The 12,500-nt window shown below is 40.8% G+C and overlaps 1 protein-coding gene across 9 annotated transcripts in view; it reads left to right on the top strand.

The window, feature by feature from the left end:
• LOC135104295 (sodium-independent sulfate anion transporter-like) overlaps window positions 1-12,500 on the top strand; it is a 93,949-nt gene that overhangs the window by 38,354 nt on the left and 43,095 nt on the right. The gene's annotated exons all lie outside the window — the stretch shown is intronic.

Raw genomic sequence — 12,500 nt, 5'->3', positions numbered from 1 at the left:
TTGGTTACGTGAGGATAGTGGTGAGGGTATGTTAGGTTACGTAATGTAGGTTGGGCTTGATAACTTATGTGGAAAGTGGTAGGTTAGGCTAGGTGAGGATTAAACTGATAGGTTAGATTAGGTTAAGGTTAAGTGGTAGGTTAGGTCAAGTAAGGATGAAGTGATAGATTAGATTAGATTAGGTTAGGTTAGGCAAGGATTAAATGGTATGTTAGGTAAGGTAAGAATTAAGTGGTATGTTAGGTTAGGAAAAGTGGCAGGTTAAATTACATGACGTACTGTAGGTTAGTTTACTATAGGTTAGATGAAGGAATCTTACTCATCCAGGATTACTACGTATGTATATTCTCTACTCCTGCTCCACCCAGTATTTCCTGCCGCTTTCCCATGTTTGCCTCACCTCAGCCCAACATTGCCTTCAGGAGTACGGCTGAACTCTCAGTATGGGCAAGATAGCCACTCGTACCTCACTTCTATTCCTCAGACACTCCTTCACGGCCTGGCCCTCAGCACGCATGGACAGGATCTCTAGGTAGCTTCCTTATTTTCTCTTCGCGAATGGAGATGTGCGGTGCTGGTGTAGAATAGGAACCAAATATTTGTTTAAAAACCTTGGCTATTCTTTGACGATCCGACCGTCAGCTGGAGTGGGCAAGATCTTGATGTGCGCACTGTCTGTACCTTCCATATTTCCTTGTTTCTCGTCCCGGAATGGAGATGTGCGGTACTGGTGTAAAATATGAAACAACCTTTTTTTCTTTTCTTTTCGTTCACTCAGTCTTTCACGACCCAAACGTCAACACGCGTAGACAAGATACTTCCTCATTTCCTTATTTCTCATCCCGAATGGAGGAGACGTGCGTTTCTGGTGTAGAATACTAACCAAACTATTTTTTTTTCTCTTCGTTCTCTCTCATACTCTTTCACGACCCGACCGTCAGCACGCGTGAACAAGCAAGATCTTGATGTACTACCTTCCTTATTTCTCATCCCGAATGGAGGACACGTGCGTTTCTGGAGAAGAATATGAGCCAAACTTATTTTTTCTCTTTTCCCGTTTATTCACTCTGACGATCCGACGCGTTGGCAGGATATGTTTGTAGCTTTCTTGTCCGTAACGGTGACACGGTGTTCTGCTGTTGCATACAAAGTGGGAGCACGTTCCCCATTCCCTCTCGTGGCTCAGGCTGAGTGAAGGTTGCATGCACGAAGTCACTGTTTTTACAAGCTACTGAGATAGTGAGTGTATCTGTGGCATTGACTGTATATGGAAAACTTGTCGTTCTGGTGTCTCAGAGATAGGAGAAACATTTTATTTTCATTAGTGTACCTGTGGGAGTAATTTTATACGGAAAAGTTCTCGTTGGTGTCTCAGTAACGTAGGGAACACTGCTCTCTCTTTACGATTATTTTCAGAAGCTGCTAAGGTGGTTAGTGTCCCTATGACAAATGTTTTATATGGAGAAGTTCTCATGCCGGCGTCTCAGAGATGGAAGAAACGTTTTTTTTCATTGACACTATTTCCAGGCGCTACTGAGGTGGTTAGTGCATCTATGGCAGTGAATGTATACGGGAAAATCTTCGTGTCTTGTCTCAGGTGTAGGGAATACTTTGCTCGTTCATTATAACTGTTTTCTGAACCTACTGAGAGAGTTAGTATATCTGTGGCAGTGATTTTATGTGAAAGAAAAATCCTTCTAGAGAGTGATCTTAGAAGTCCTCGTGTCCTTATCTCAGAGACGCAGGGAACACTTTACTCTCCCATTATAACAATTTTTAATGGTTAATGCATCTGTGGCAGGCAGTGATTTTATAGGAAGTCCTCGTATCCTTGTCTCAGAGATCCAGGAAACACTTTACTCTTATCATAACTACTATCAAAAGCCACACAAATGGTCACAATTGTATCTGAGTCAGTGATTGCATGCGGGAAAAAATAGTGGGCTTATCTGGCGATGGTTTGTAAAGTATCGGCGAGGTGTGATAAGGACGAGTGGCGCTTTTTGTTTTGGTGAGATGAGAGATGTACACTTCTCCGCGGAGGCTGATAAGCGGGATGAGGACTCTCTCGTCTAAGATGACCAGTGATTATGTTAGGGTATATTTAAACGCAGCTGGAGGTCGGCTGGTGATGGGACAGTAATTTGTTATCGCGGCTATCCGTCGTGCTGGTTAATAAGATGCATACTTGTCTTGTTGCTTCATCCTACTAGTAGTTGTAGGTGCTCAGCTGTCTGGCAAATGTAAGGAAATTTTTTTTGCCCAGGATTCTTAATTAAACACTTCACTGCTAATCTTTTTTTTTTTATTTTTTTTTTATCAATAATCCTAGCATTTTTTTTTTTTTTTAGGTGTGCTGTCACCTGCGAAAATTATTCATTTATTATTATTATTATTATTATTATTATTATTATTATTATTATTATTATTATTATTATTAGTTATTATTATTATTATTATTATTATTATTATTATTATTATTATTATTATTAGTAGTAGTAGTAGTAGTAGTAGTAGTAGTAGTAGTAGTAGCAGTAGTAATAGTAGTAGTAGTAGTAGTAGTAGTAGTAGTAATTTTCTTCAGTATTTTCATTTATTTATTAATTAATATATTATATATATATTTTTTTTTTCAATAAAGAACCATCATACCAATGAGAATATTAAAACATTTGAATACTCGCTGTTAATTACTTTCATCTAGCTACAGTGGAAATTACTCTAATCTTCCATGGCGTCTTTATGATCCCAGCAATATTTTGATAACTCTACATCATCAATAGGAAAAACACCCTTGAAAACTCGACCAGTCATCTCAGTAGCCTTTGAAAGTAGTCTTAATGAGAGAACAGTGCATTTAAGAACACTAAGCCTTGTGAGAGCATCAGCGTCTTACTCTCCTTAACATCACCACCTCGTAACCTCCAAGTCACCTTCATTGTCTTGAGCTCCGTGTTTTATAAGCGCGGTGTTTCCTCTATCGTGTATGTGTGTGTGTGTGTGTGTGTGTGTGGAACTTCAACGCATGGGGGGATGTACAACGTTGACTAAGTGTTGTATGGTGCTAGTTAATCTGTATTGTGGTGTGTGTGTGTGTGTGTGTGTGTGTGAGTGTGTGTGTGTGTGTGTGTGTGTGTGTGTGTGTGTGTGTGTGTGTGTGTGTGTGTGTGTGTGTGTGTGTGTGTGTGTATGACGTTGTGTTATCTGCATTTGTTTATGATGCAGGGCCGAGTGTAGCTGGGTATGTTTGGATTCTGTGTGTTTGGAATGTGTGTGTGTGTGTGTGTGTGTGTGTGTGTGTGTGTGTGTGTGTGTGTGTGTGTGTGTGTGTGCACCATGAATGAAGGCTTGGTATTATGTGTAAGAATGTAAGGATAAGAATAGCTGTGAGGACATGATGGATGCATTTTACTTAGTTTCTCGCCACCACCACCACCACCACCAGAGCCTCTAATACACTCCGCGGCTTCTCTGTGGGTTCCATCCTGCAAGAGGCCTTCTATTCGCACAGGCCCTTCTAGTATTTGAAGACACGTAATCTTTAAGAATATACCAGTGATTTCTTTCAAGACACGCTAGCTCTAGGTACCAGTGATTGTTGTAAAGACACGCTACTTGGTACCAGTGATGAAACAAGACATTTTAACGTTTGGTACGAAAAATTTCCAGAAGATGTACGGTACGTAAACGTTTGATACGATAATTGTCATGAAGATACGCAAACTCCTGGTACGATAAATGTTCCCAAAGATATGCTTAGTCTTGATACGATAACAGCACTGAAGATAACAAACTCAGCGTATCTTTAACTGAATTGACATGCAAAACTTTTACAAACAGTGACTTGCAGTGAAATCACAATGCAGTATAAACAGATAAATTTCACACACGGCAGGAATCTAAAAATAAACAGATAAATACAGATAAATAACAAAAGAATAAAAGAAAAAAAAAGTAATGTACAATTTCAGACACCATCCATCTCAAAAGCACAGAGAAACAAAAATAAGAGCTGAGGGAGACAGCATAAGGTCATTCGACTTAAGCGAGGCATCTCATTCACAGCAGAGCAACACAGAATACCCACCAAGCCCTGCACTACCAACCTTCACCTTAGAATAACAATTGCCTGAATGCCTGGGCGTGCTGGTGTTGGCAGGATGCTGGTGCTGCTTGGTGATATGAAAATTCCTCATCTCGTGTCTCCATGCGTCCTACTCCTCCTCCTCTTCCTCCTTTGTTGTTGTTGCGCCACAAATTCAGTCAGTCAAGCTCCCTCCGCCTTTCCTCTCTCTCCCAATGTGAGAAGGTTAGGGGTATAGCTTGGGTGGGTGGGTGGAGGAGGGGTTTGAGTGAATGGTCCTGCATACGGAAGTGGTTGTGGAGTCTGACAGTCTACGTTGTCTGGTCGATCCAAAAATAAAGTCGAAGGTTAACCATTTTTACTTCCCAGCTTTGCGATGCATACAAACGAAATGTTAAAAAAAGAAAGAAAAAGTAAAAAGGTTGATGACTAGTAATCGTAAAATAGAAAGAAAAAAAAAACAAGAAGAATTAACGTAAAAGACAAAGAAGAAAAATCATAAAAAGAGAAAAAAGAAAGAAAGAAAACCAGTAAAAAAATCATCAATAACGAAACTAGACACATCCACGTTAGATATACACCCTCCCTCTCTCCCTCCTCTCCTCTCCTCACCCTTTACTCATCCTCCCTCTCTCTCTCTCCCTCTCCCACTCCCTCTCCCACCGCCAACGTTCCCCCTGCCCCGTGTTGCACCTGAAAGTCCTGCAGGGTTCCTTGGTGGCCCAGCTGCTGCGAGGTGCCGTTGTGCTCTTGATGCATGATTTCCTGTCCCTGCTCGCCCCCTCTTGCCCAGGCTGGAAGAAGGAATCACGACCCGCCAGGACAGTCATGGCGCTTGCTTAGGTTTACTCTTGACTGCTACGTATGGTTCCTTCTGTGTGTGTGTGTGTGTGTGTGTGTGTGTGTGTGTGTGTGTGTGTGTGTGTGTGTGTTTTCATGTTATTCTTGTCCATTGCTAGATATTTTTTTCTTCTACGAGTATATCCAGTGTTAACCTTACACTTTTTTCGATTTGTGTTTAAATGTTCATTTGTTTATTATTATTTTTTTTTTTGTTACGCGTGAAAGAGGTAGATTGACTAAGGACACAAAAATGAGAGATTTAAAAAAGAATAGCCCGCTAAGTTAATGCTAAAAAAGCAAAAGTAAAAATATTTCCAAAGCGGAGGATAAGTTAGTAGCGGAGATGTCCTGCTGGTATTCTTCTGAAGCAGCTGAAGTAATAAGGTTGTTAGTGCCGAGTCATTAGGGAGCTCTTAAAGAAGATTAGACAAAATTTTGCATAAGAACAGGTGGAAATATATAGCCATGATTTATAGAGTGACTACCACGTGTAAGCCAGATGGCTTCTTGCAGCTTCCCTTACGTTCTTATGAAAGAGTTGACGTCCATTTTCCTTATGCTAAGCTTGGGATGTATGGCGTAATATTTCTATTCATTTTTTTCTCTTATCTAGACTAATGGCTTCTTGCAGCTTCCCTTACGTTCTTATGAAAGAGTTGAGGCCCTCTTCCTTACATTAGGCTTGGGTGTCATGGCGGGATGTCTCTGTTCATCTTTAACTGTTATCAGTCGGGACAGCATCCTAGAGGGGCACTTGAGATGCATGTCCTTGAAGTGAAGTAATACGCTATCTCTCTCCCCTTTCGTCCAATCAAGTAGGCTCTGCATCTAGCCAGGGGCAGCGCTCCCCATGTAGAGGGTGTAACCGCCCCGCACCAAGGCTCGGGTGTGGTGGCCTCTGCAATCCAGGGACATTTGCGTGAGTGGTGTAAGGCCTCTCGTCATGACTTTCTCCTGTCATTATGGAGTTAGGATAGGGTTAGGTTAGGATGTTGTTGTTGTTATCCGCGTGAATGGTGAAAGGCGTCCTGTCCAAGCTTTCTCCTGTCATTGTGGGGTTATGTTGTTGTTATTCTTGCTGTTGCTGCTGTTGTTATCGTTTCCTTTACTGTTACTGTTGTTATTACTGCCACTGTCACTATTGCTACAGCAACAGTGTAAACAACAACAGCGGCAAAGGCAACAACAACAACAACAACAACAACAATAACACTACTACTACTACTACTACTACTACTACTACTACTACTACTACTACTACTACTATTACTACTACTACTACTACTACTACTACTACTACTACTACTACTACTACTACTACTACTACTACTACTACTACTACTACTACCTACAACCACCACCACCACCACCACCACCACCACCACCACTTGAACCTCAACACTGCAACATACGAATTCATTATAGCCCTCGTAGGTGTGTCATTTCCTATTCCTTCCTCCCTTATCACGAAGAAGTCACCGTGACAGACCATCAACACTGGTGCCTTCCCTCGTGTGTTGTCAACCTGAAGACGATGACTCGATCTTGCGGCGCCACTCAGCCTTATCGAGACGTTACCTAAAATATATAATACAGATAAAATCACAACAAACACACGTGAAGACTGAGTGGCTGAGTAATTTTCCTGTTTGTTTCCCTTCATGTTGTATTGTTTCTGACTTTCCTTCTATCTCCCTCTACTCTTTGTCTTCATTATCTTCTCTCTGTTTATATGCTTCGTTTGGTATTAGGTTTGACCTTTCTTGTTCTACTTTTTCTCTTTATTATCTTCTTTCTGTTTACGTGTTTTGTTTGGTATTAGGTTTGACTCTTCTTCTTTCTCCCTCTACTCTTTCTCTTTATTATCTTCTCTCTGTTTATATGCTTCGTTTGGCATTAGGTTTGACTCTTCTTCATCTTTCTTTCTACTCTTTCTCTTCATCAACTTCCTCTGTCCACTTGTTTTCATATTATATTAGTTCAGATTTTCCTTCTTCTTTCTCCTTTTTTTTTTCTGTTGATTGACTTAAGATGTCTACGTGATTTCATGCCGTACTGGGTCTTGCTTTTCTCCTTCCTTCTCCTCTTCCCACTTTTTTTTTTCTTTTGTACGTCTTTCTTTGTTCTTCATTGGGGTATTAATTACAGACAGGTCTCCTCCAACTCACTCAGAAATACACATGTTTCTTTGACAGCTGTTTTTTTCTCTCACATCATCATCGTTATTGTTATCATTATCATCATCATCATCATCATCATCATCATCATCATCATCATCATCATCGTTATTTTTTTTCCTCCAGTTGTTGTGGTTGTGACTTTCCTAAATATTACGTACGTGCATGTTTCGCCTCGTATTTACTTAATATCGCGGCCCGGAGATGTTAACGAAAATGTAGATATGCTTATGTGTAGAAAATCAGTCTTATCCTAGAACTGTTAACGTTTTTCTAGAGTGGCGTTCTTTTGATCACTTTCACTAGTGTACCAGATAATTAAAATGGAAAAAGAAATTAAAGTAAATGTCCCAAAAGTGAAAATAAATGAGGAAAAAAATAATGGATAAATAAGTAAATCTGAGACGTCGCCATTAACAAACAAAACGAAGAAGAAGAAAAAAAAGACTTCCTAGGTCTCTCTTATGTTCAGCCAGTCAGTATAGAATTAATCCCAAAGTACAGTCATGGCCAGAAGTCTTAATAATTTGCCCGAATCCCACTCATTGCTGCTGCATCTTGTGCCTTGTCCCCAATCCCAGTTCCTCTTATGTGCTGGCTGACGTGCTAAACTAGAGCACTGACAAATAATAATAACCAGATCAGGGGACTTGCGATGAAGGGAAAGCTGGCTTGAGAGAGAGAGAGAGAGAGAGAGAGAGAGAGAGAGAGAGAGAGAGAGAGAGAGAGAGAGAGAGAGAGAGAGAGAGAGAGAGAGAGAGAGAGAGAGAGAGAGAGAGAGAGAGAGAGAGAGAGAGAGAGAGAGAGAGAGGACGAAAACGAGAACTAGAACAAGAACGGACCCTACAACGCGTTCTGAATGAAAGAAGTAGATTTTATTCCCTATGTAACCCATTCTTACCTTCCTCCCGCTGACTGACTGACTGACGGGGGCAATGCGAAGGGCGTGGACCGAGGGACTGAAGGACACGGGCAGGGGAGAAACACAGTGAAAGGCAAGGGAAGAAGGAGGAAGGTACCGGATGCGAAAGAAATATGCCTGCTGGATGAAAGGAGAAGATGAGGAATGAAGGTGATGTGTATGGTGGATGAAAGGGCGTGTTAGTGGATAAGGGCTTTAGTAAGGTGGTTAAAGGCTGGATTACGGTTAGGTTAGGAAAGTCAAGAGTAGAGGTTAGATAAGGTTTGAAATCCCATTATTGGTTAGGTTAGGAAGGTTAGGTTAGGAAGAGAGGTTAAGAGAGTATAGGAAACTTAAATCAGATTAGAGGTTAGGTTAGGTGTGAAATGTCAGTTTAGGTAAGGTTAGGTTAGGAAGGTTAGATTAGGAGGATAAAAGAGTATAGACAGGTTAGGACACGTTAGGTTTGGAAGAGAGAGAGAGAGAGAGAGAGAGAGAGAGAGAGAGAGAGAGAGAGAGAGAGAGAGAGAGAGAGAGAGAGAGAGAGAGAGAGACTACTAATAACAAACAACAGCAGTAGTCTTTCCTTGTAGCAGCAGCATCGCAACAGCACCAGTAGCAATAACAATAAGCACTAGCAGCATTAACATTAGTACACAACATCACCAGTGGCATAATCCGTACACCACCACCATCACCACCACTACCACCACCACCACCATAATAACACCCTCATTATCACACTCAGCTCGCCCTATGCAGGACACCCAAGGCAACTCCCTGACCTACAGCTAGTCACACGCCGCTGCATAAAGTCATCACGTGGTAGAGAGAGGGACAGGGAGAGGAGATATTAGAAAGGCAATTAGGGGAAAGGTGTGATAGGGTGACAGTGAGGTCGTGTATGGGAGGGGAATAGAAGGAAAGGAGCGATGTGTGCCTGGTCATATGGGGTGATAGTTTACTTATGGCAAGGGAGTGAAAGGTGAGAGGTATGGCAGGTAAGGAAGGTGAAGGTGTTGGGATCATTGTACAGTAATCTCGTGGTCTTGAAATGAATTAGTTTTGTTTCTTTTTTTCTTTTCTTTATTTATGTAGGAAGGATTCCAGCCAAGGGCAACAAATACTGGGGAAAAAGAAAATTTGACGGGAAAGAAAGAGCAAAGTAGTGGGCTATGCATTTTATTTTAACATCCCAACTTTGATTTTGAAGCAGAATTGAAAGAACTGAAGGAAGTGATGTTAGTATTACGTATGATGAAGAGAGAAGAAAAAAAAAACCATAGGAAAGAAAACAAGGTAGACACTCGACTTTAATGACCTGATCTTGAAGCAGAATTTTGTACCTAATGGAAGGAAGAAATACAATCTTGGAAGGATGATGTTAGTGTTACGTACGGGGAAGAAAAAGAAGGAAAGACACTACAGAAAAGGGAAATCAAGATAGATGCTGTACTTTTAATATCCTAACCTTAAATATAGAAGCACAATTTTATACCTAATGAAAAAAAGAGAAATACAAACTTGAAATTAAAAAGACTTGATAGTACGTACTTGTAAGAGAGAGAGAGAGAGAGAGAGAGAGAGAGAGAGAGAGAGAGAGAGAGAGAGGAGAGAGAGAGGAGAGAGAGAGAGAGAGAGAGAGAGAGAGAGAGAGAGAGGAGGGGGGAGTGAAAATTCTGTACACTAATCTTCTAATCTTAACTTGAATCTTGTTCCGGCCTAATCAAAGCAATATCATCATGTCGTTAAGCTGAGACGAGAGGAATAACCGTGGTTCGTAATCTCAGGGATCAGGATAAGGGGATCTGGGTGCTTTAATACCTTGGAGTCTCAATTAGTGGGTTTTAATCAGGTCGTTCAGGTGTGTTATTGGTCGTCAGGTGTCAGAGGAAGGATTTACTGCGGCGCGTGGGGTTGTGAAAATAGCTCTGGTGGTGGTGGTGGTGGTGGTGGTTATTGTTATTGCTGTTGGTGGTGGTGGTGGTGGTGGTGGTGGTATTGTTCATCATCGCTGTCATATATTTTTTTCATCTTATTTATCGTTTTCTTCTTTCTCCTCCTCGCCCCTCCTCCTCCTCCTCGCCCCTCCTCCTCCTCCTCCTCCTCTTCCTCGTCCTAGGATTTTCAGAGAGTGTATTAGTAGGATCTAAAGACTTCCACCAGGTTAATTATGGTTCTACAGGGACTCCTTACAAGGGCTCAGGTGAGGTGCTCAAGGTGAAGCTCTGGATTAACGGTAGTAATTCAGGATTATGCTGTTCTTTTATGTTTTTTTAAATTTTTTTTATTATGGAAGATCGTAGTATGTAGAATGAACACCCTTTATGTAAGCACCATCTAGGCATACTCCTCTCTCTCTCTCTCTCTCGTCTCTCCTCTCTCTCTCCTCTCTCTCTCATCTCCTCTCTCCTCTCTCTCTCTCTCTCTCTCTCTCTCTCTCTCTCTCTCTCTCTCTCTCTCTCTCTCTCTCTCTCAAAAAGGGGGAAAAACACGTAATCGCTATTAAACCTAAAAAAAAAAAAAAGAAAATTAATGGGAGAGTTCATAACAGGTGTCTTAGATGTCCCGATTCCCAAATTCAGCACGAGAGAGAGAGAGAGAGAGAGAGAGAGGAGAGAGAGAGAGAGAGAGAGAGAGAGAGAGAGAGAGAGAGAGAGACTAGGGTACGAACATATGTAGGGAGGATAAGAAGCGGACATGCTTTCGGTAGATTATTGGCAGAGGTGTTGACGTGATTTTCTCCTCTATTAACGTTTCACAGGCAATAAGTCAGTAAATAAGTAGATCAATGAATTCATACCATTCAGTTAATTTAGTTCCACGTATGGCATCCCTAGGTCGTCTTGTATTTTTATATGGGAGGTCTTGACGTAATGCAGGTCACTATTCTATACATGAAATACAGAACAGTCAGTAAATAAGTAGATTAGTATCAGACCAATACCATCTACTGCATCCCCAGGTCTTCTCCGTTTTCTTTGATACCTAAGGCCCGTAGTGAGAACCGTTTTGCTCCCTCAGCAAGACTGTTTTCCAATGTCACTGTGATGATTAGCCGAGTTTCTCAAGAGTGTTTCTCCTGTTAATAATGTAAAAATCGTGTTGATCTGTCGCTTGGATCGTATCAACATCCTTAAAAAAAAAATATCCGTGTAACCTCAACTGCTGTACAGGCCGCTTTGAAAGTAGTGGAGATGCGGCCGGAAGTGGTTCAGGATGCGAGTCTTAATGTGCAGCAGTTCATAAAATACCATAAAATGTGTGGATATCAAAGGAATCAAGATTTGTGTTTCTTATGGGGGTCTTAATGTCTAGTAGTTTCAATGATTTATAGACTGAAAAGCTGTGAAAGTGAAAGAAATGAGGAAATATAGAATTGTTTCCCTTCCAAACCAAACAAAGCCATCTGTTGATTTATAGTTTGTTTACATTTCCGTTGATTTATTTTTTTTTATGATGCTCTTTTACGAAACATTTTCTTTGGGGCCAAGTCACCTATACAACTTAATTTTTAGCCATGTCAGTGTTCACTACAGTCTGTTAAATAGATAACTCCGTAACCTAAAAAAAAGAAAACAACTTTGTATTCACGTCACTCGTTCTGCCAACCATACAAACACTTCCACAGTACATCGAAAACCAATTAACGACCATACCACTAAAAAAAGAAAAAAAAAATATTCGCATCCATTAAATATAAACAGCAAATCCACAAAGTTAAAGACACCACTAATCGGGTCACCTGTGCGATACCTGATGTCGTGGCGATGGTGGTGGTGGTGTGTGCAGGCAGGTGGGAGGTGGGATCGTGACGCCGCTTAAACAGACCACCAGTTCTGGCCTTCGGTGCTGTTCCTGCCTTGGGTCACGTCCGCGGTGTCAAAACTGCATTGCCTGTTGAGTGTAGGGACTTTGGAGACGCTCGTGAAGTCGCCTTGTATATTTACTTATTGTTTTATCCTATTTTCTTTTGTTTTTTCCTGCTGCTTAGGTTGTTATGTGATTCTTAATTTTTTTTCCTTATTCATTGTGTTTTGGTTTCCTTTTCCATGTGCTTGTCTTATGTTTTCATATATTTTCTTTACTTTTTTTTCTGTAGCGTTTCTTTCTGTTTTTCCATACTTGTGCCTTGAATGTCTTTTTTTACTTAATTTGTTGTTTATTCGCTATGTTATGTTTTGTTTTTTTCTTTATTCTTATCTTGTGTGTTCTCCATGTATTTTCCCTATATTTTTTTCTGTTCTTTCTTTTACTTTTTTTCTGTCTTCTCGTCATTCCTTACCTCTTATTCTTTCATCATCAACATTTTCGTTATTTTGTCTCACATTTTCATTATTCTTTACCTTGTACTATCAATATTCTACCCCTTATACTTTCACCCCTCTTACCTCTCACTTCCATTACTCTTTACCTCACACCTACGTCATATCTTACCTCACAATTCCACTATCACTTTGCCTCATCCTTTATCCTCACGTCATCTCGCTCTCCT

Source organism: Scylla paramamosain, chromosome 10 (assembly GCF_035594125.1).
Source record: "Scylla paramamosain isolate STU-SP2022 chromosome 10, ASM3559412v1, whole genome shotgun sequence".
Lineage (NCBI taxonomy): Eukaryota > Metazoa > Arthropoda > Malacostraca > Decapoda > Portunidae > Scylla > Scylla paramamosain.
The sequence above is the reverse complement of the archived record's forward strand: the minus strand, read 5'-3'. Positions and strand labels throughout refer to the sequence as shown.